Source organism: Alosa alosa, chromosome 23, assembly GCF_017589495.1.
Source record: "Alosa alosa isolate M-15738 ecotype Scorff River chromosome 23, AALO_Geno_1.1, whole genome shotgun sequence".
NCBI lineage: Eukaryota > Metazoa > Chordata > Actinopteri > Clupeiformes > Clupeidae > Alosa > Alosa alosa.
In genome coordinates, this window is record NC_063211.1 from 11,476,132 (window position 1) to 11,497,935 (window position 21,804).

The following is a 21,804-nucleotide window of genomic DNA, read 5'->3' on the forward strand; positions in this document are numbered from 1 at the left end:
ATTACCAGGTGTACTTATGTTACCCAGGAGACACATTGTAAAATTACTCTTATGTAAGATCAATACTTTCCTAGATACAGCCAGTTTTACAGGGGGAGGGGGGTGTCGATTTTGTCCAGCCTCTTTTTTTTGTCAAAGTTAACAAGCCCACAGCGCAAGAACTAAACCATGTAGGAGGCTCAAATTTTGCATGCTGGTACATAAATAGGAATAGTATGTAGCAAAATTGTCACGTTTGGTCTGGATAATCCTGCATGGTCATGGCTGTCCCTCAAAGTTGATACAAATTTTATTGGAGTTTTTGGCTGGCCTCTGTTTAAGCCTTCAGAAGACATATTTGTACTCAACATAGGCTCTTATTTTCCTTACTGAGATAAGTAGAAACACTCTCACAAAAAACAATGAACAGAAAATAAATTCCTTCAGGGTCTGAACAGCAGACCTTAGAAGTCTAAAAAATCATTTTGGTTCTCATTTTCAGAGCACCTAAACACCCTGTGGGAATATACAAAGATTTTTTAAATATTTTTTTCTTTATTCTCCATGATCTTTTCTTTTTAAAACCATTGACATCAATATGTTTTGTATAGAGCTACCACAGGTTACTCTATACAACCACAGGTGGCAGTGTGGTGACTATATAAAACATATTGATGTCAATGGGGCATTTTGCCCATGTTCAGGGTGGAAAATAAAAAAGAAAGATTTGCATAAGACAAGTCAAATTGGTGTTTTCAAAAAGAAGGGATCATGGAGAATAAGGAAAAACATATTTAAAAAATCTTTGTATATTCCCACAAAGATTGGGTACTCTGAAAATGATAACCAAAATGATTTTTCAGACTTGTGAGGTCTGCTGTTCAGACCCTGAAGGGATTTATTTTCTGTTCATTGCTTTTTGTGAGAGTGTTTCTACTTATCTCAGTAAGGAAAATAAATCAAGAGCCTATGTTGAGTACAAATATGTCTTCTGAAGGCTTAAACAGAGCCCAGCCAAAAACTCCAATAAAATTTGTATCAACTTTGTGGGACAGCTATGACCATGCAGGATTATCCAGACCAAATGTGATGATTTTGCTACATACTATTCCTATTTATGTACCAGCAGCAAATTTGAGCCTCCTACATGGTTTAGTTCTTGCGCTGTGGGCTTGTGAACTTTGACAAAAAAAAGAGGCTGGACAAAATCGACACCCCCCTCCCCCTGTAAAACTGGCTGTATCTTGCAAAGTATTGATCTTACATAAGAGTAATTTTACAGTGTGTCTCCTGGGTAACATAGGTACACCTGGTAATTTTTTCAGAATTTTTTGAGACCTAAGTGTGTGGGCCCTGGTTGAATTGACGTGGAATGACCCATCTATCTATCTATCTATCTATCTATCTATCTATTGTCTAGTTGTCCAGAAGTTTCTGGTTCCCATTGCTCTACGGTGACAGAATGGAATGGGGTGCAAGTGTCCTCAGGTTCTATGCACTTTGATTGATAGGTACAATGTTCTTGTCATAGACATCCAGAAAGTACACAGAGTACTTGAGGCTATGTTTAAGAATAGATAGAATGGGTTAGGATTCAGTAAGGTGAGGTATATCAGAAGGAGTAACCGATAATAGTAATTATTTTAGTACATTGTAATAAGGATGCTTGACTGAAAATGCAATCCAGGGGCACCATTGCTAAAAGCAACCTTCTGCTGGCTTTATGAACATCATGTAATACCAATGGTTTGATATTCAAGTCTATTTTCTTCTATTAAAACATTTTAATATGATCACACCAAGTTTTGCCGGTGCACTTTCATCATCATCATCACTATAAATAAATAGACACATGAATAAGTAAAATTACCCACACTGGTGTCAGGTTTACCGTCTGTAACAGAAGAAATGTACCCCCCACACACACACCTCTCCCTGAAGAGGCAGATGGTGAAGACGACACATGTCAGACGGGAGAAGCGACCATGGTTGTCCCTGGCATTTGTTTCCCTGGTTGCCATGGGAACCTGAGCAGGCCAGGTGTTAGGAAGCACACTGTAAACAACGGTGCAGGTTTCTGAGTCTATAGAGTGGTGAATGCTTAATGCCTTTGCCTTAATAAATGCATAGTGCCTGTATCAAATATTTCCACTGAGACTCGCCACCTTCAGGAGTTGTTTAAACTAAATACATTTCAAAACCCATTAATCCTAAATCATTTTCTGGGACTTTTGCGACTATGTCTCTATGGTTGTCTTCAAATGTATATGTTAATGTATGTTCATCCTCACATGTTAATACAGATCTAGCTATGCTAGGCTAGTTGTTGTCTGGGTATTCCCACATGTTAATACAGATCTAGCTATGCTAGGCTAGTTGATTTCTGGGCATCCCCACATGTTAATACAGATCTATCTATGCTAGACTAGTTGCCGTCTGGGCATTAGCCCCTGAGGGTGTGAAGGGGGATGGGGACAGTAATCAATCAACACTCCCAAAGCAGTCGTATGGTTCAAGGAGTAAATAGATCTGACAGGGTTGATCTTTATCAGTCTTGATCATTTCAGTCATCAAGACAGTGAATGTTCTGTTTGGTTTGTCAATTTGGAAATGTACTGTATAGGTTTCATCATCTGTCAATCCCTCCCTCTCTGTACTCATTCGTCCTGTATCTCTCTCTCACGTTCTCCCTCTCACTGTCTTTAATGTGATCTATCACTTGCTCAACCCTTCCTTCCTTTCTGATCTCACACTCTGTCCATCTCTCTCCCTCTCCTCTTCTCTGTTCTGTATCCCTCTATCTCCTCTTGTCTATCTGTCCCTCTCTCTTTTTTCCTAGTTCTCTTTATGTCTCTCTCTCTCTGCCTCACCTATATCCCTCATGTTCTCTCTGTCTGTATAAGTAGAAGTATCATAAGATCCTGTGAGTGAAATTCTCTGCATTTAACCCAATCGGTGAATTAGTGAAACACAAACAGCACACAGTGAACACACAGTGAGGTGAAGCACACACTAATCCCGGCGCAGTGAGCTGCCTGCTTCTTTTGGGCTTCGGGGAGCAGTGAGGGGTTACTGTAGGTGCCTTGCTCAAGGGCACTTCAGCCGCGGGTCACTGGTCGGGGCTCGAACCGGCAACCCTCCGGTTACAAGTCCAGAGTGCTAACCAGTGGGCCACGGCTGCCCTGTGCTTCTCCCTCTCTCCCCTGCTCTACATCACATTCCCTATTCCTCTTTACCTCTCTCTCTCTCTCTCTCTCTCTCTCTCTCTCTCTCTCTCTCTCTCTATCTCTATATCTCTATATATATATATATATATCTCTCTATATATATCTCTCTCTCTCTCTCTCTCTCTGCCTCACCTATATCCCTCATGTTCTCTCGGTCTGTGCTTCTCCCTCTCTCCCCTGCTCTACATCACATTCCCTGTTCCTCTTCACCTCTCTCTTTACCTCTCCTCCCCACGGAAGCCTTGTGGGGCCAACTATGATGCTGATAATGGAACTCTCTTGAAAGGGTCCATTTATTTATCCTCCCCCCTCCCCCCATTGCCTACATCTTTCTGCTTCTCTTTCTCTCCACCAGCTCTCCTACACCCACCCCCACCTGTTTCTTTCCCTCTCTAGGGGTTGGAGTTTGTCTCCCCCCTCTCTCTGTAGGGGTGACTCACTCCTGAGGTGTTGTTCTCAGCCTCCTGCGCACTCTTCCTTCCGCTCCTCACACACACACATACACACACACACACACACACACACACACGCGCGCGCGCCTCGCACCGATACTAATAACGCCACAGGGTGTCTCTGGCATATGCCAACCTAAAAAGCATGCCATGCCCCCCCCCCTCTCACACACACACACACACAAACACACACACACACACACACACACACACACACACACACACACACACCTGGCAGAGCAGGACCAGGTCAGGCTGGTGACACACACAGACTGGTGGGGGCATCTAGGAAACAAGCGTGCTGTCTGAGGAAGTTAGTATGTGAAATATTTAAGAATGACCTAGAATAGAAATAACATGAATGTTAAGAAAGAACTGTTCTAACTGTTAACATGAATGTGAAGAAAGAACTGTTTTGACACAATGTCAACAATATATGCTCTGTGTTACCCAGATAGCATCTAAACCAGCTAGCATCGGCTGGCGCGCCTGCTGGTGTGCGTCCGTACGCACTGTGCATACCATCAGGCTACTCAACAGCGAGAGAAAATTTCCCTTGTGTGTGTGTGTGTGTACTCACACCAAATTGGCCTACCATACCTTCCCAACTATGCACAGTATCCCATTAGCTGCATTCTATCAGGCTATTTACAATTTTCTATTACGTAAAGTTAGTGAACACGTTATCAAAATTAACGTGCACACATTTTGTTTGAGCAGGAGAGAGAATATGCATGTAGGCACGCAACTAGGCTACTTGTTGTTTTCTTTTACTCAGCCATCTATATATTGTTATCAGCACACAATGTTGAGCTAATTCACTAACTCAATACTCATCATGGATATCACAAGTTTAAACAACAAAAACAGAACGGATGGAGGCAGCAGGTAACTTTAGCCTGTATAGGGCTGTATCAAGTTGTCCAAATGAATAGGTCATTGTAGACGTTGTTGTTGTATTATTGCATGTGGATGTTGTTATGCGATGTAGGCTACTTTTTTGCTGACAAATGCACGGACCTAAATCCGGGAAACGGACAAATATTGTCCATGCGTGAAATGTTATTTGCGGGATGGGGGGGGGGGGATGCGTACCATATCATTAATTCCTGCAGGCGCCCCTGAGCATCGGCTCTCTCGTAATATCATTTTGTACAACACGTGGCACTGCTTTAAATACAATGCAAGTTAATTGGAAGAGTGCCGTGTGGCTGCTTTCAAGGCAACTCGAAGCCTACATATTTCCACATGACAAGCACTGTTTCCCACACTTATAGAATGTGTGAAAGACAATGGTTCTTGAACACTTTACACTTTGGCTAAAAGCATGCTAAATGCATATATTTCTCTTTGCTTAAATAGTGATATAAAGCTCTCCATTATTCCTGTTATGATGCTGCTGGACCCGGGTATATGGACACTGCTCTAAGCCCATAAAAGATGCATTGGCTACCCAGAAGAATTCCCTTTAATCAATCCTGGCTGCAAAAGCCCAGCGCACCCCTCAGCGCCCCCGCAACAAAGCACTCAGCCTGGGGCCCCGTCGCTGTGGATGGAGGCGAGGAGCTATATTTAGTTACAGCGGTTGAGAGCTTTTCTACGATGCTCTAGCACGGCTTCAGGGTGGCACTGGGGATGAGCTTCAGTTCCAGATGAAGTCTACATCAACCTCTTGTCCTCCATCTCCACCCCACTCCTCCACCACTGCCTCCGCTGCATGGCAACACGCTCATCCGGGCAGAAGGGATTGAATGAGAAACGAGAGGAGAGAAGGAATGGAATGAGAGTGAGCATACGGTGGAGAGAGATGAGTGTGTGCGAGTGGTCCCATGCCGACCTTGTTTTGAGTGCTCAAAAATGGAAGTTTTCTCTCCATCTTGCTTTCTCTGTTTCTTTCTTTCTCCCTCCCTCTCTCTCTCTTTCTATCTCTCTCTCTCAGTCACTCTCTTTCTGACTCTCAGGGCTTATCAGGATTTCATATGTGCTTTTCATCTTCTACAGTGTCTGGGACAAAATTATACCAAGGGTTTTTTTGTGTGTGTGTGTGTGTGTGTGTGTGTGTGTGTGTGTGTGTGTGTGTGTGTGTGTCTATGTTTTCTTTTTTTCCTCACGGAATAAAACAATCTTGAGTGGTGAGGTTGGGTGAGCTATAAATAGTGTCAGTGTTCACAGCAAGAGGCGTGAAGTGTCGGCTCACTGAGGCTCCGTCATCTTACTGTCAGGAATGTGCAATGCCTGGACACAGTTCTCAATACCAAACCCGATCTTATGGACTCCAGGGTGACCCAAACACATAGTCCACCCCCACCCCCACATCACACACACACACACACACACACACACACACTCTCTCATTATGTCCTTCTCGGTACAGACATGTTTCGTTAGAGTAACACAATCTAGGAATTCCCCTTTTCACCCATTTTCAACATTGGATACATTAAGCAGGAATCCTGCAGTGTTGTATACTAGTGTACTACAGTAGTGTACTACTGTACTAGAAAGCAATGCTTGAGTAAAAGTACAAGTATCGCACTAGAAAAAGACTTTGGTAGAAGTGAAAGTTACCTTTTAGAATATTACTTAAGTAAAAGTCTTAAAGTATCTGATATAAACTGTACTTAAATATCAAAAGTAATTTTCTGATATTTAATGTTACTTTTTAAAAAGTAAAAAGCATGCGGTTTTATTTTGAACTTTTATTGTGATCTTTATTTTGGCTTTCTTATAGTAAAGCATAAAGCATATTCAGGGTTCCCATATCTTCTTAATCTAACTCATCAAATCAAAATCACATTCTTTTCTAGGACTTTTCAGGCACAAATTTTCTTAAGTTCAAAGAACAAACAGCATATTTTTAGAGCTCACATCAAAGAAAAAAACAGAAACAGAAATGTCATTTAGATGAACTTCAGGTAAAAATAAATAACTTATTTCTTTAAAAAAAATGACCTGCTTTTACACGCACACACACAGGCCACCTATGTCCAGCGACTAATATGCCAGTCATTAGTTGAAACTGAAAAGGTGTCTGTTCATCTTCAAAAGAAGCTGGTTTTCAAAGTTGCCAGAATTCAGTGCCTGGGTGTTTCAGGCCCAAGACCGGCCCACGTTTTCCATAGTGGTGGAAATTGGATAAAGGAAACAACATTTCAGCTCTTACTATCCTGTAGTTTTTATTAGTACCATGGTTCAACAAATGTGTAAAGGTTATATAATAATTCACTTCAACTGAGAAGTTGACAAAAAATATTCCACTATTCCACAAGTTAACAAAAACAGAAAGAAAGAAAGCCTTTGAAATGTGCATATCCCACGCTTCCGCAAAGAGGCATATTGAACTAATGTTTAGGCTACATGTTTTTTGCATGGGTAGGCTATATTGTTGTTTGGTGATTTAGCCTACTCCTTTACTACACCCTCTTCTGAGCAAACAAGGCATATAGGTTTATCATGTAGGGTAATTGCTCTTTATTACATTAAATAACTTATCCTCTCTTTATCCTCTCTACTTGTCCCTGTAGTCATGGCCTCCTCATCACTAATTTCGGGCTCATCATTTTCAATGGTCGACTGGTTGATCTGCTGCTCAGTCTCTCCTGGCCTCTTTCTACCATCCATCCTTACTGGCGCTTGTGTCTACTGTAAGGCCAGCTCGGCTATCCATATCTGAGAAAACTTTTTAGAAAAGACGGGCTATATGGACCCAACCAACTCTTTTTGGGAGGGGAGAACTCCCTCACGTAGGCTACAACCCATGCAGAGGCAATGCATTAGTTTCATGCACAGAATGCGGAACGTGTCCTACTTTAAGAAAAGATAGACTAACGTGACAAATATCAATATTTTTTCCCTCGACCGGCCCAAAAGTGAAGCGGCCCACCGGTAATTCTCCCGATTCCCCACCCCGGGCCTGATTCAGTCTTACTCTTCTTGGACTGAAGACAAGTCCTGCGATGCTAAATAGCCTTTCACAGGCCGCTGAGGAAGGTAGCGGAGTGTTCAGCTTCACAGAAAGCTGCCAATGTACAGAAACATTCCTTGCAAATACAGCCACGGGTGTATGACGTTATCTTCACCACTACCCTGTTCACCGAGTTCACCACTATCGTCGGGGTGGTCGTCTATGATAACGGGAGGTCCTCCAGTAGGTGCTCGAGCTTCCATGGCGGTTTCAGTGGTGCGTCCTCCTCCTTTAGCAACAAACAAGCGCTGAAATAGAGCGCGCAGAGTGCGTAATGTAATCTAGGAGCAGTGATTCGCCAAACCTCCCTTATTGCAGTCGCACACATTTCTTCTAATTTTATGTTTTAGTAACAAGTAACGAAGATGCTTAGTGGAAATATAACGGAGTAAAAGTATACATTTTATCTAGGAAATGTAGTGGAGTAAAAGTGAAAGTTGACATAAATTTAAATAGCGAAGTAAAGTACAGATACGTGAAATTTCTACTTAAGTACAGTAACGAAGTATTTGTACTCCATTACATTACAACACTGAGCAGGAAATGGGTACCCAATGCAAATAAAACTGATGAAAAGGTTTGTGCATGTTGAATCCACAGTCCTCCCACTACAGCGGTACATCGTGCCATACCAGGCACTTCGGGTGCATGTCTGCAGTGTCAGGGACACAGGGAACCTTCATTCAAATGATGAAGCCATCGTTTGAAGCCATCGTTGCTTTAAAAGGAAGACTCCAGCATCAATGACTTTGGGGAGTTCTTCAGTGCTCAGTAAATAAGATGTTATGGGTGAGAATTCCAGATACATCTTTCTCATCAAAGGTGCAATACATAACATTGCTTCGTAAGTAGAAGATGCAGTAAGCAGGACGATGACACTGGCATGGAACCGGACACAGTACAAAAGAGAATGTTCTGGACACCAGGCATAGTAGATTGAGACTTACTGTATATTCTGAGAGTGTCTTACTGCCAGCATGCTTCCATTCTAATGCACATGCTTCCATTCTAATGCAATGAGGCCAAATGCAATAATGTGGTATATCTACAGCATCGACTTGTGGAAATTGCAGAGCTCACGATGGGGTGGAAGCTGCCTATTGTATCTTCTCATTTAATGTGATTATGTTTCCATCCCTCGTTGCTGTGACCACATACAGTAAGTGCCTAGTGGAGTGTTTTGTCTGCCAAGCTGCCAAGCTCCGTCGACAGAAGACAGAGCTCCAGGCCCGTCGCTAGAAGGCAAGCAAACCAAGCAGTTGCTTGGGGCCCCGAGCTGGCCAGGGGCCCCAAGACAATGACTGGTTAAAAATAAAATGCAACGACAAACTGTGAGCGCCCCTTTGATAGTCAATGCAGTAAAGTGCAACGACACTGTTACCGGCAATACCGGGATCCCCCTCAAGGGGGCCCCTCTCAGTAGTCACTGACAGCAGCCAGCCAGCCAGGTTTGTGGTCTCTGCTGCTGCCACGAAAATATAAAACCTCGGCAGTCATAATGAAGCAGAGTTATGCGTCCGGAAGCCAGAAGAGAAAGGAAGAAGATGACAAGAAAAAACAAGATAGTGGTAAGTGATAAATTACACTGGATAAAATAGCTCTACTTGTCTTGTACAAATGGTGTAATGTTGCAGCAGGAAGGCTAGCCTAGCAATAAATGTTTATGTTAACTAGGCTACCTGCCTGATGGCCCATGCTACTTGTAACAAACTAGAACAGTTAGAGCAACTTTTTTTTTCGAACGGACAGAATATGGTTACATACTGTAATACCCTATGTTTATTAACGGGATAAGGAAGATGCATATCTGTTCCAGAATCACTGTTTATCGTATTTAATGACATAACATTGCTATAGCTTTGTAATAGGTTTTGATGAAAGTGGCATAGCTTCTCTGCTATACTTACTATTCGACTGTGATAATCTATTTACCAAATGGGGGTTAGGAAAACCACAAGATAAATTCCGGGCATCAAAGCAGACTGGAACATTCATGTCTAGTAGTATTCATGCATGCCAGCTGTTTACTGTCTTTAAAGCATCAGGTGCGTCTGTCTAATTCACCTGCCACAGGCCAATCGTGGCTTAGCAACCCATCACTAGGCATGGGAGGTCTGAGCTTTCGAGTTTTGCCATGTTAACCTGTGTAGACTGAAAGCCTGTGGGTCATGAAGGGCATCATAGCTGTCAACATTGAGCTTTGAAAATAAGGGAGATTTCCCGGGTTTCTCACGCAGAATACGGGAAAATGTCAACATTCGTCCCCCAAACTTGGAAGGGTTGCAGTATTAGTCCGTTTCGCAATTGCAAGCTCGTGCATTGGCCAGCTAAACAATACAACAAAGTAGCCTACTTTATTTACAGCCTATATTAATTTGGTCATCTTTATACAGTCCTAACAAGGCTAAAGTTCTGTAATCGGTGCCCCTGTGCACTGTCATTCTCACTCCTGCGCAAACAAAATGTGTGCGTTCCAAGCCACGCTGTCATCTTAAATAGTCTCACTGTTGCCTTTAAGCAAGCAAAATGATGCTTTTGAAAATCTGTTTTGCTGAAAGGGCAAGGGGGTAGCAACAGGACAACAGTAGGCCTACAGAGACCGGCAAGTCCGATGGTAGAGCTAATGTTATGAGATTGTTAAAATACGGGATATTTACGGGAAAATATTGAAACTGGAAGACAGCGGGAAAAAAGTTAAAATACGTGAGAAACCCGGAAAAACGGGAGGGTTGACAGCTATGAAGGGCACTTATTTGGATGTGTGGTGCCCTAACCCACTAGCCTGGCTAGCGCCACCACTTCTCAATGAGACGTGGTCTGGGAACCAAACGTTCATTTTCTCGTATTTGAAAAAAATGCCCAGATCCGTTTATTGGGTGCCACGGATGTCTATCAAATGCGTCATCGTCTTGCTTTCCCCCCTGTTCTGTGATTGGTTCCCTATCTCAGGCGAAAATTTGCTCCATGGTCTCCAGGCTGCCTTAGCAGCGTGAATCAAATCGCGCGCAAGGCAGCATGGGAACACCCAGGCTACTAACCCACGTAAAGACACAGTGAAATAACATGTTACACTATAGAAACATGATATAATTGTGAAAACATATTGTTCTAACCATAAAAAATGGCATATTGCATGATATTTCCATAACCGCGAGATACACGCTTCACGATGACGGCAAGAAGTTGTTAACAGACGTTCACCAAGATGTATAGCCCATCAGCAATCTATTTAAAATAACACCTATTTGAAGTACCATTCATGATATGTTGTCAAATATTGAAGTTGTGGGAATTATATAGCTTAAATGGTATGTTTCTTTCGTCCCCCATGCCTGTTCCATTCATTCTGGCCAGGAGAGTCGAATGAAACAAAACGCACATTCAACTTCTGCTTAAATAACTCATGAACGGTTTTGTTCAGAGCTGAAATTCCAACTGTATTTGACAGAGGACAGATGTAGGTTGCTAGTGATGAAATATTAGCTTTCAGTGTGGTACGATGTCTTTGTAAATGACATTTCATTGAAAAGTCCCTGTTCTCCCCCTATGTAATAGACGTGCAGGGTGCTAAAGCTTGTCAGGCATAGCAACAGTAACTAAGGAGGGCGGGACTTAGCGAAGGGTGAATTCTCAAACAGCAGAATGCTTAAATGTAGGCCTAGGTCAATGTATAACATTAGCTTGGGATGTTTTTACAGTAAGCATTGGTAGTTGGGAAAGCAGCTGCATCCCTTCTAAATATCAAAATATGGAAATGCTAACATATCTTTTCTTTCTCCCTCAAGGTGCTTTGCTTAAATTTCTCAGCCCTCAGGCTCTTCCTAAGGATACCTCCACTGATGAAGATGGCCTGAAAGGTTAATCTTATATGTGTGTGTGTGTGTGTGTACTTGTATTTATGTTGGATTTTTAAATTGCTATACAACCTGCACTCTTTATAGTTTGAACAATGCATCCTTTTTCTGCATAAGATGGCAGTGTTTTATTTTCTCACTTTGTGAGAACTGAAAAATGTTAATGTGAGTGTGTGTGTGTGTGTTTAAGTATGTTGGATTTAGTTATTGTTTTTAGTTATTCTTTTTTACATTTAAATTGGATTTTATGGTACGGTGGTGTTTTTGCAAATGTTCAAATGTTCAAAACTAATCCACAGTATATATATGCAACTGCAGTATTGCACTGTCAAAATGTTGTATTTATATAAACTGTGGGTGAACTTAAACTGTATGGCTATGCGGTGGTTCCTGTAGGCTTTGCGTGCGGGGGGGGGCCCTCCATGTCCATTTTGCTTGGGGCCCTGCGGAGCTCTTCCGTGTGAAGTGCACTGTCAGGGAGAGAATGGGGAAGTGGAGCTGGGTGCAGTGTGTGACTCGAGTTCCAGATCGAGATGCCCCTGTGGAGGCTGCTAAATGTCTGCCTCTCCCCTGGGCGAGTCTCACGCTGGAGGTGGTGGTTTCTATGGTGTGTGCTAAACTGTTGGGGATGGGGGCGCATGTGTGTTTTGTTTGTCGTGTGTGCTTGTCGTGTGTGTGTGTGTGTGTGTGTGTGTGTGTGTCATGTGTGTGTGCAGGAGTTGAACTGTTGCCCATGGTACTGTATGCTGTATGAGGGTGTAACCTCTGATGATTAATTAGAGGGTCTGTAACTCTACCTGCTCTGCTGCAATAATAATGAAGGCTGGAGAAACGTCAGCTTATTAGAGATGAGACGCTGGAGACAGCAACCAAACTGTCCTCTTGGGACATCATCTCGGTTCCACACAACTATCTCTCACACACACACACACACACACGCACAATTTGCCTCACACGCAAACAAGCACACACCACATACCACAAATCTCTCTCTCACACACACACACCACAGACACACAAGAGTAAATATATAAAGGCAAATCAGTTCTTCTGGCTTTGTGCAGGTGTGCAGATGTGCACTGGCAAGAGAAGGTTTGCAGGTTTGCATGTTTGTGCTTATGAACATACAGCATACATGCATGCATGCATGAACACACAGACACACACACACACACACACACACACACACACACACACACGATACGCACACACACACACACACACACGCATATTACACGGCAAGAGTGAAATCCACCTAACAAAAATAATTAACTTGTGCTGAAAAGGCAGTATCAAGTGTAGAAGAAGAAACAATCTTTTTGGGAACACTTCTGTTATTTTTCTGTTCTTATTTTATTGCTTTGCTAAAATGTTCACCCCTGGACATAATGGCGTAATGACATTCAATTGACCCGGGTTCTATTCCCAAAACTGCCATTGTGAATCTGTCATTTTGGTGAAAAGCGTTAAAACTGTTAACACCAGTCACTTACTGTAACTTGACTACTTCAGGCAAACCTAAAGTTAGTTTATAGTGGCCGGCATTGAGTTAGCCCTCCTGTTATCCTTGGGGTCAATTTAACCCCAATTTGACCCCAAGCAACGTTTAACATCATAAAATATATGGTTCACTTTTGCTTCATGTTTCATGTCTTTGTATTTGTACAACAATATGTTTTCAATGTCCTTCATTGATGTTCCTTGGGGTCAGTTTGACCCCAGCTGTATGAAACATAAGATACATGAATATTTGACACATTATGGATATTATTATTTGAATAGTATGAGAACATATTGTTATTATCATTACATACACAAGTACATATTACATATAAGTGATTTTGGCAAGAGGTCAAGTCAAAAGGTGAAGCAACAGCAAGTCTTTGGGCTGCTGACACTGGATGGGCAATATTGCCAGCCAGGGTTCCAAGGTTCATAAAGCGGTGTGGGAGGGTGGGATTGTTTTGTAGGGCGTTTGATGGTGGTTCTTACACTCTTGTGAAGTACCTGTCACAAAAAAAACTGGGTAAAAATATGAATTATAGTCATTTTCTGAGGGTTTATTTGGCTGGGGTCAAATTGACCCCAAGGATAAAGTATGTCGGTAAGTTTTGAGGGTAACACAAGGGATAATGAGCAACACTCAATAGCATGCTGCCGGTGTGAGTTCTAGAAAATAACGCAGGTCTCTCCCAGTTCAACTAACGGTCTGCTGGGAACGACACTCCTTCAAAGCAAGACGTCACAGACGCAGGTTTATGCGAACACACTGTGTGTGTATGCGTGTGAATGTGTGTGTGTGTATGTGTGTGTGTGTGACACCTTGTCATCCGAGCCTCTGAATGGCGCCGCCCCGTCAGTGGCAGGCAGCTCTGGGTGTGCAGTGGAGCCGCTAAGCTGCGGAGACGGACTGAAGAAGCAACCCAGCGGTTGCGTAACCACTGATTCATGCTAGTGTATTCACATCCACCCACACACTGAGACTGTGCGCAGACACTCACTCACACACACACACACACACACACACACACACACACACACACACACACACACACACACACACAGAGAGAGAGAGAGAGAAAGACTGATCACACAGACAGGCAGGGAAAGAACACACACACACAAACACACCACCACCAGTGTTATAAATAGGGATCGCACAAAGGAGAGGTGTGTGTCTCTGCATGTGATAAAGAGAGGGGGCGGATGTATCTGAGAGCGCACACACGCGCACACACACACACACACACATTGATTCAGACGCAACTGTATCAAAGAGGCAAGCCAGCCATAGATGTTTCCGTCTCATCCTGTCTCTGGTGATTCTATAGCACACACACCTGATTGGCCACCACCTGCCACCAGTCACACCAGGACTGGGACTCCACCTGATCCTGGGCTGCATGCCCTGTTGAAGCCCTGGTGATGCAGAGGAGGATCATCTTCATTCTCCCTTCCACTGTAACATGAGTATGATTAATCTGGCAGGTTCACACAGCAGAGAAGAGCAGTTTACCATACTGGATATCACTTTAAGATGTCAGAAAGACAAACATCAAAGATTAACGTTGTTCTGTTGATGAGCAGGTTGCTATTTTGGTTCTAAGGTCTTTGGATTCTCATTTAAGGATTCACCAGAAATATGAGTCTCAGTGTACATAGGCACTCAAGAGCTTCCTGACCATTATATTGTTCAAATAGTATAATACAATTATATTGTTCATAATAAGCACTGACCAATATATTGTTCAAATATCAAATATGCCCAGTTGGTTTGAGAATAATAACCTCAGCTGGATCATGCTGAATCTTTTCTGGTTGATTGGTTGATTGATTCATTGATTGATTGATTGATTTAGCTGATGCTTTTGTCCAAAGCGATTTATGTAGTGTAGCAAACTGCTTGGCTTCTCGGTTCCTTAGGCAGGATGAGAATGAAGATGGTCCTCCGTCGTGCTTTTAATTGCTTACCTGTTTGGTTTTGTTTGTTTGGTTTTGTTTAGTCCGATGACAATTGTTTGATTTGCTCTCAACCCTCCCCCGGAGGCCACGACAGCTGTTAGCGATTCACTCGCACACTGGTTTCCTAGGCGATGCCAGAGGCGGCTCGCGGGCATATTTCTGTCTGTGGCGCTGCGTCTTGTGCCAGGCTGCGTGTTCTCGTTCGGAGATCAAGTTTATTTTGGAAGCCATCTGGTGGGCGCCACTGGAAATGCTGGAAAATTCACCAAAGCTGTGCCCACACTGTCAGCAAGTGGGTTATTTATGGCAGAGGTGGCCTGTGAGTCATGCGCTGTCTTTCTTTCTTTCTCTTTCTCTCTCTCTCTCTCTCTCACACACACACAAAACACACACAAGTAAACTGTCTGTTTCCCACGCCTAACTTATCCCTTCTCCACCTCCACTGAAAGCCCATACCTCTCTTACACACACACACACACACACACACAAAGCCCATAACTCTCTCAAACCACCCCTGCCTTTCTCTCTCTCTCTACTTGTCCTCCTCCTGTCTTCTTACTGGTTTTCTCTCTCCATTTCTCTCTCTCATTCCTTTTCTCCCTCTTTCTCCAATACTTTGCCTCCTCCTCTCGCTCTCTTTGTTTTCTACTGGTCTCTGGTGTGTGTGTACGTGTGTGTGGCTGTGTGTGTGTGTGTGGACAGCAGACCTTGTGTTCATCATCATACGCTGATTCAGGTCCAGTCCGTCTCACCCACAAACCCAACACTGCAGTCTGAGCACCAGTGATGGGAATAACGGCGTTATAAATAACGACATTACTCTCCAAGAAAGTAAAGGAATGAATGTAGGCCTAATTGTGAAATGTACATTATGCCCTGGGTAGAAGTGCCTATCCACGTCGGTGTCAAGTAATTCAAGCTTACTCAAACGTATTTCAACGTTGCATGCTTACACGAAAAAAGTGGCCAAGGCCACAGAAGGAGGAGACAGTGCCACAAAACCTAAGCAACTGAAGCTTAATATTAAGGCCCCATCACACGTTTTGTCTCAGACCGAACTGAATAAACTGGTAGCCAGGTATGTAGTGTGTAGTCCGCGTTGCGAACGGAACGCTTCAGTTACGTGCCCGGTGTAGCTTCCCTGTCAGAGGGAGAGGGTCAGAGGAGGGGTAGCCCTACAGTGTCTGCTTGAGGGGCAAATAAATATCAAAAGTTCCAAAACATCTACTGTGTTATTTGTATCGATCCACTATATAAACATAATATCTACAGTACCCTCCAGAATTATTGGCACCTCTGCTAAAGTTGACTAAAAAGAGGAATCATCTTTTGGAAATTGATCTTAATGCCTTAGGAGGAAATATCCAACCTTTAAAGACACCAGTTTTCTTTGTGAATGAATAACATATCTGTGGTGTATTGACACATTAGTTTAATCTGATAGGTTTACCGTAGTTTTGAGTTAATGTGTACTGCGCAAGCTCAAGATCACACGTTGTATGGAACATACATGTATGTGCTGTGACCGTCATTTATTAGTAAAGCCTTTTGAACGTGTGCAGCCGTCTCATTAATGGAAGTAAACCACAATATCATAAATAAATAAATGTTCTTCCTTAAAATACAGGGTCATAAGTATTAGCACCCAAATGTTAAATTCCAATAGAGGCAGGCAGATTTTTTTTTTTTTTTTATTTTTTTTTTTTAAAGGCCAGTTATTTCATGGATCCAGGATACTATGCATCCTGATAATGTTCCCTTGGCCTTTGGAATTAAAATACCCCCACATCATCACATACCCTTCACCATACCTAGAGATTGGCATGGTTTTATTTCAGTTAGCCTATTAACTGGTTTGATTTGCATTGAGCTTCAAACCAGCTAATAGGCTAATTGAAATAAAACCATGCCAATCTCTAAGATCAATTGGTAACACTTTATTTTACGTAACACACAAAAATCAAACAGGAAGTAACTTTCATTTTTCATTTTTCAAACACAACCCATCAAAATGCCACACTTATTAACCAGTGCTTCACTCTCTCTCCTCACATGTGTAAACACTCATTACTTTACTGAACACCATCCAATCATTGCCTTAGTATAGGCCTATGAGTAGACATACTGTACTCTCTAGGTATGGACCCTCTCAATCTGCTCCTAGAGGATTTACGGTTGAAATATTCAGAACCAATGCAGATACTTTGAAAGGAAAGTTCTACAAAAAGTCAACTTTATGTACAGTAAAACTTGTCTTTTTTACTATATTTTTGTGTCTCCCCAAGTTATCATTAGCTCAATAAAATTTTCTATAGACCTATGAATACAGTACATACACCCCCCCCCCACACACACACACAAAGACACACATAATATATGTTTTTTTGACATTTGGAATGTTGTGTGTCATTTTGCTGGAGATTTGAGGCATTTTGCGTTTTGTGTGAGCAATTGTGGGTTTTGTGTGTGGAGTTTTGAAAAATAGACACAGAGTTTTGAAAACGTGCATGTAAACAATTGTAAAAAACTGTAATGTGTCGCTGTTACAGTGTACCTACCTAATTAGTTACAGTGGTACAACCTGTGTAACAACATGTACTATCAGGTACTATCATTGTACTTGCATTATGTATTTGTGGGTACCTACATATAGTTGTTACATTGTAATACTGAACATCGATCATCAGACACCGATCAATTTTCAAAAGATGATTTTATATTTCTCTTTTTAGTCAACTTTAGCAGAGGTGCCAATAATTCTGGAGGGTACTGTACATACAAGGCATTTCATTGGAGGCTAGTCTCACTTTGTCCCACAGCAACATTAAAATAGTTTAGATTTGTGTACATTGTTTCTGTTAATAATGTATTGTATTAAGTGTCCATTACATTATAATATTCAGATTTATATTGAACATGCACATTTTAAGTTCTGTTAAAGAGGGGTGGAGGTGGGGTCACATTTAAAAATATACTTGAAAGTAACACATTAGTTACTTTCTGAAGTAACTAGTTACTTTTGCTAAGCACTTTGCACCCACCCCAGCACAGCACACAACCACTCATAATGCGCTCACGAGACACACACACATGCACGCACGCACACACACACACACACACAAGAGGTCAAAGTCTGTATCTGTGTGTGTGTGTGTGTACTGCATGTGTGTGAGTGTGTGTGTGTGTGTCTGTGTGTGTTTCTCTGTGTGTGTGTGTGTGTGTATTACATTACATTACATTTGGCTGACGCATTCTTAGCCATTTTTAGCCAAAGCGGCTAACAACATGGTAAACAGTTGAAGCTTTTTAAAGCAATTCTCTCAACAATTCTAAGACAATTTAAAAAAGGTAGAGTAGAGTAAGAATAAGTGCATCAGTGAGTGCTGTTTTTAAACAGTCAAGTGTCAGTTCTAGTCAGGTGGTAAGTGTAAGTGCAGGCTAGGATCAGCAAGACTAGTTGTAAGTAGTGCTACGAAAGGAGATGTTCTCTGAAGAGCTGGGTCTTCAGGAGTTTTTTAAAGATGGAGAGGGATGTCCCTGCTCTAGTAGGAACTGGTAGTGCGTTCCACCAACGAGGAACAACAGATGAAAAAAGTCCTGAGCTGAGCGTACTGGTGGCAGAGCTAGACATCATTCGTCTGAGGAGCGCAACGTTCAGGAGGTAGCATATGCCTGTATGAGGGCATTCAAGTAGGTGGGAGCAGAACCAGAGACTACTTTGTAGACAAGCGTTAGAGACTTGAATTTGATGCGGGCGGCCATATGTAGCCAGTTTAGCTGGATGAGCAGCGGGGTAACATGCCCTTATGGGTTGGTTGAAGGCACGCCGCCGCGTTCTTGATCATCTGAAGGGGTTTCACTGTGCAGGCTGGGAGACCTGTCAGGAGGGTGTTACAGTAGTCGAGTCGTGAGTTGGGTAGTGTCTTGAGTCAAGTAAGTCCTGATTTTACGTATGTTGTAGAGTATGAAACGGCACGACCAGGCAACAGAGGCAACATGATCGGAGAAGGTTAGTTGGTTGACGAGAACGACTCCTAAATTCCCTGCAGCCCTGGTAGGTGCAACAGACAGGGGTCAATTTTGATGTAGATGTCATGATATATGGTAGGTTTAGCTGGGAAGACCAGCAGTTCAGTTTTTGAGAGGTTTAGCTGGAGGTGGTGTGCCTTCATCCATGAAGATATGTCTGAGAGGCAATCCGACCAAGGGGTCATCAGGTGGAAAGGACAGATAGAGCTGTGTGTTGTCTGCATAGCAGTGGTATGAGAAGCCATGCGAACGGATAATGTGTCCCAAAGAGGTGGTGTAGATAGCAAAGAGAAGGGGGCCCAGCACTGAGTCCTGGGGGAGCCCTGTGGTGAGATAGTGAGGTGCGGATAGCTGTCCAAGCCACGATACGTTAAACGAGCGTCCTGTGAGGAAGGAGATACCCATGTTTGAGAGTATAGAGAGAAGGATGCGGTGATTAACCATATTACAGTTTTTTTCAACTGCTTACACACTAAATCTTTGCTTGTCCCACAATTTTCTAAACATGTCTTCCAAACATCATAACCCCACACCAAATCTGCAAAACCATACACTAATTCTCAATGTTTGACTCAGTTTTCAATTTACTAAAACACATTTTGCAAAACACCACACACAATTTTCTACTTAACACACAAAAATCTAACAGGAAGTAACTTGATTTCGTGGTAACACTCTACTTGACGGGTGAGTCAAAATAAAAGTCCAACGGACAAAGGAATGTTCGACTTTAAAGTCGACTTTATGTACAGTAAAAAGTATTTTACTATATTTTGTGTCTCCCCAAGTTACCATTACCTCAATACATTTTCTATAGACCTATGAATACATATACACCCCCCACACACACACACACATACAGATACACACACACACACACATAAACACACACACTTTTCTTTGGAAAAAGCGAAGTAATTTGATAGTAGTGAGTCATTTCCATCTTAAGCAAAATCAGCTTTTTCAGAACTCCATGTACATCTGGTGGTCATTGTATTTTGCTTTGCTTTGTTCTTGTTGGCTGTAAAATACTGTATTCGCAACAGCAAATTATTTGGGAAAAATCACTATTTTTTGGTTTCAATATTGCTTGCATTTTTACTGTGTTTCAACTTCTCTCTGTAGATACCGTAACTTTCACTCTTGTATGGAAATACATAAAGCCTATGAAAGACAAAAGAGCATTATGTTTTGAGCAACAGTGTGTACATGATGTATCCAAAATGTCATATTATGACAAAAGTGTTTGTAATGTGAGGCGAATGTTTGATTTAAAGATGTGTTTATGACATTTTGCTGGAGGTGTGTGTGTGAGTGTGTGTGTGTGTGTGTGTGTGTGTGTCTCTGTGTGTGTATGTGTGTGAAGAGAATGATGTATCTTCATTTCTGGGGATGGCCAGCAGATGTCTTACAACAGCACAGAGCTCTACTGACACTCAGCTTGCAGTGGGATGGAGAGGGAGAGAGAGAGAGGGAGAGGGAGAAAAGAAAGAGAGAGATGGCTGTTCTTTCTCATTCTGTGTTTATGTTTCCTGTCCTTTCATTCTCTCTCTCTCTTTCTCTCTCTCTCTCTTCATCATCTTGCCTTCTCTCCATCACAATTAGTTTTCTTTTAAACATTGTGCTCCGTGCTTTATGTTCTCACCTCCATTTTATTCACACTTCCCTGTCCTCTCTCCTACTCTCCCTCCCTCGCTCCCTCTCTCTCTCCTGCTCTCCCTTAGAATGTCGCTCTCCCTCCCTCCCCTCTCTCTCCTACTCTCCCTTAGAATGTCCCTCTCTCTCCCTCCCTCCCTCTCTCCATCCTACTCTCCCTCCCCCTCTCTCTCCTACTCTCCCTTACAATGTCCCTCTCCCTCCCTCCCTCTCTCTCTCTCATATCTCTTTCTCCAGAACACCCTGTCCCTACAAATGTCCACCTCACTCTATGCACTTTATGTAAGGCTATCCCCCCAGTTCCAGTGTCCAGTATTACAGTTTTTGCCCATTGCTTGAACACTATAGACACATGCTTAGACCAAAGTGACAAAACTTGAAGCTTTTGTTACTATACCTTAAACACAGAGTAACCATACCTTAAACAAAAGCGCTGCTTTGCACTTTAGTTTTACCAATTCTGCAAACACACTTGTTCCTACACACTACACTCTATTTCATACATAAGACACTAAAAGACATAAATGAAATCTCATGGGTACCATTGGGACAACACATCTATTCAAAATACAAAACATATTGGGTGATTGAAAAAACTTAGACACACACTTGAAAATACTTACTTACGAAACTGAACACCAATCAGCTAGCCACAAATAGGCCTGTGTTGAGCAATTTTGAGAACTTTGCGAGCATGGAGGCATGGAGAGCAAGAGATGGAGGAAGAGGAAGACAAAGAGAGAGGAGTAGGATGTGGTCGAAGAGGCTAAGCACGGAACAATACATTTGACCATGTGGTACAATAAATCATGGCCTGAAAATAAGGGAAGCTGGGCAGAGTCCACCACATTTACTGTAAGCCTGTTTTTACAGAAGTGTATTTTTGGTTTTACAGTATTTTTGTTTTATTTTTTTTGCGTTACTGCATTTACTGTACTGTACTGTAAAGTATAGTACTGTGATGTACAGTATGGAGTTGATGTCATTTGTAACCTTTCAGTACTTTAATTTGTTGTTGTTGTGAAAACCTTTGATGGAAATACAACATAACAAAAACTTGAGTTTTGGAAACACATCTGGCCTGAATAAAGCGTCTGGGTGGATTAACAATAACAGCTGAGCTCAGGACCAGGACATGCGGTATCAGTGTCCCCCTCCAGCTCTAGACCAGCGTCCAGCTC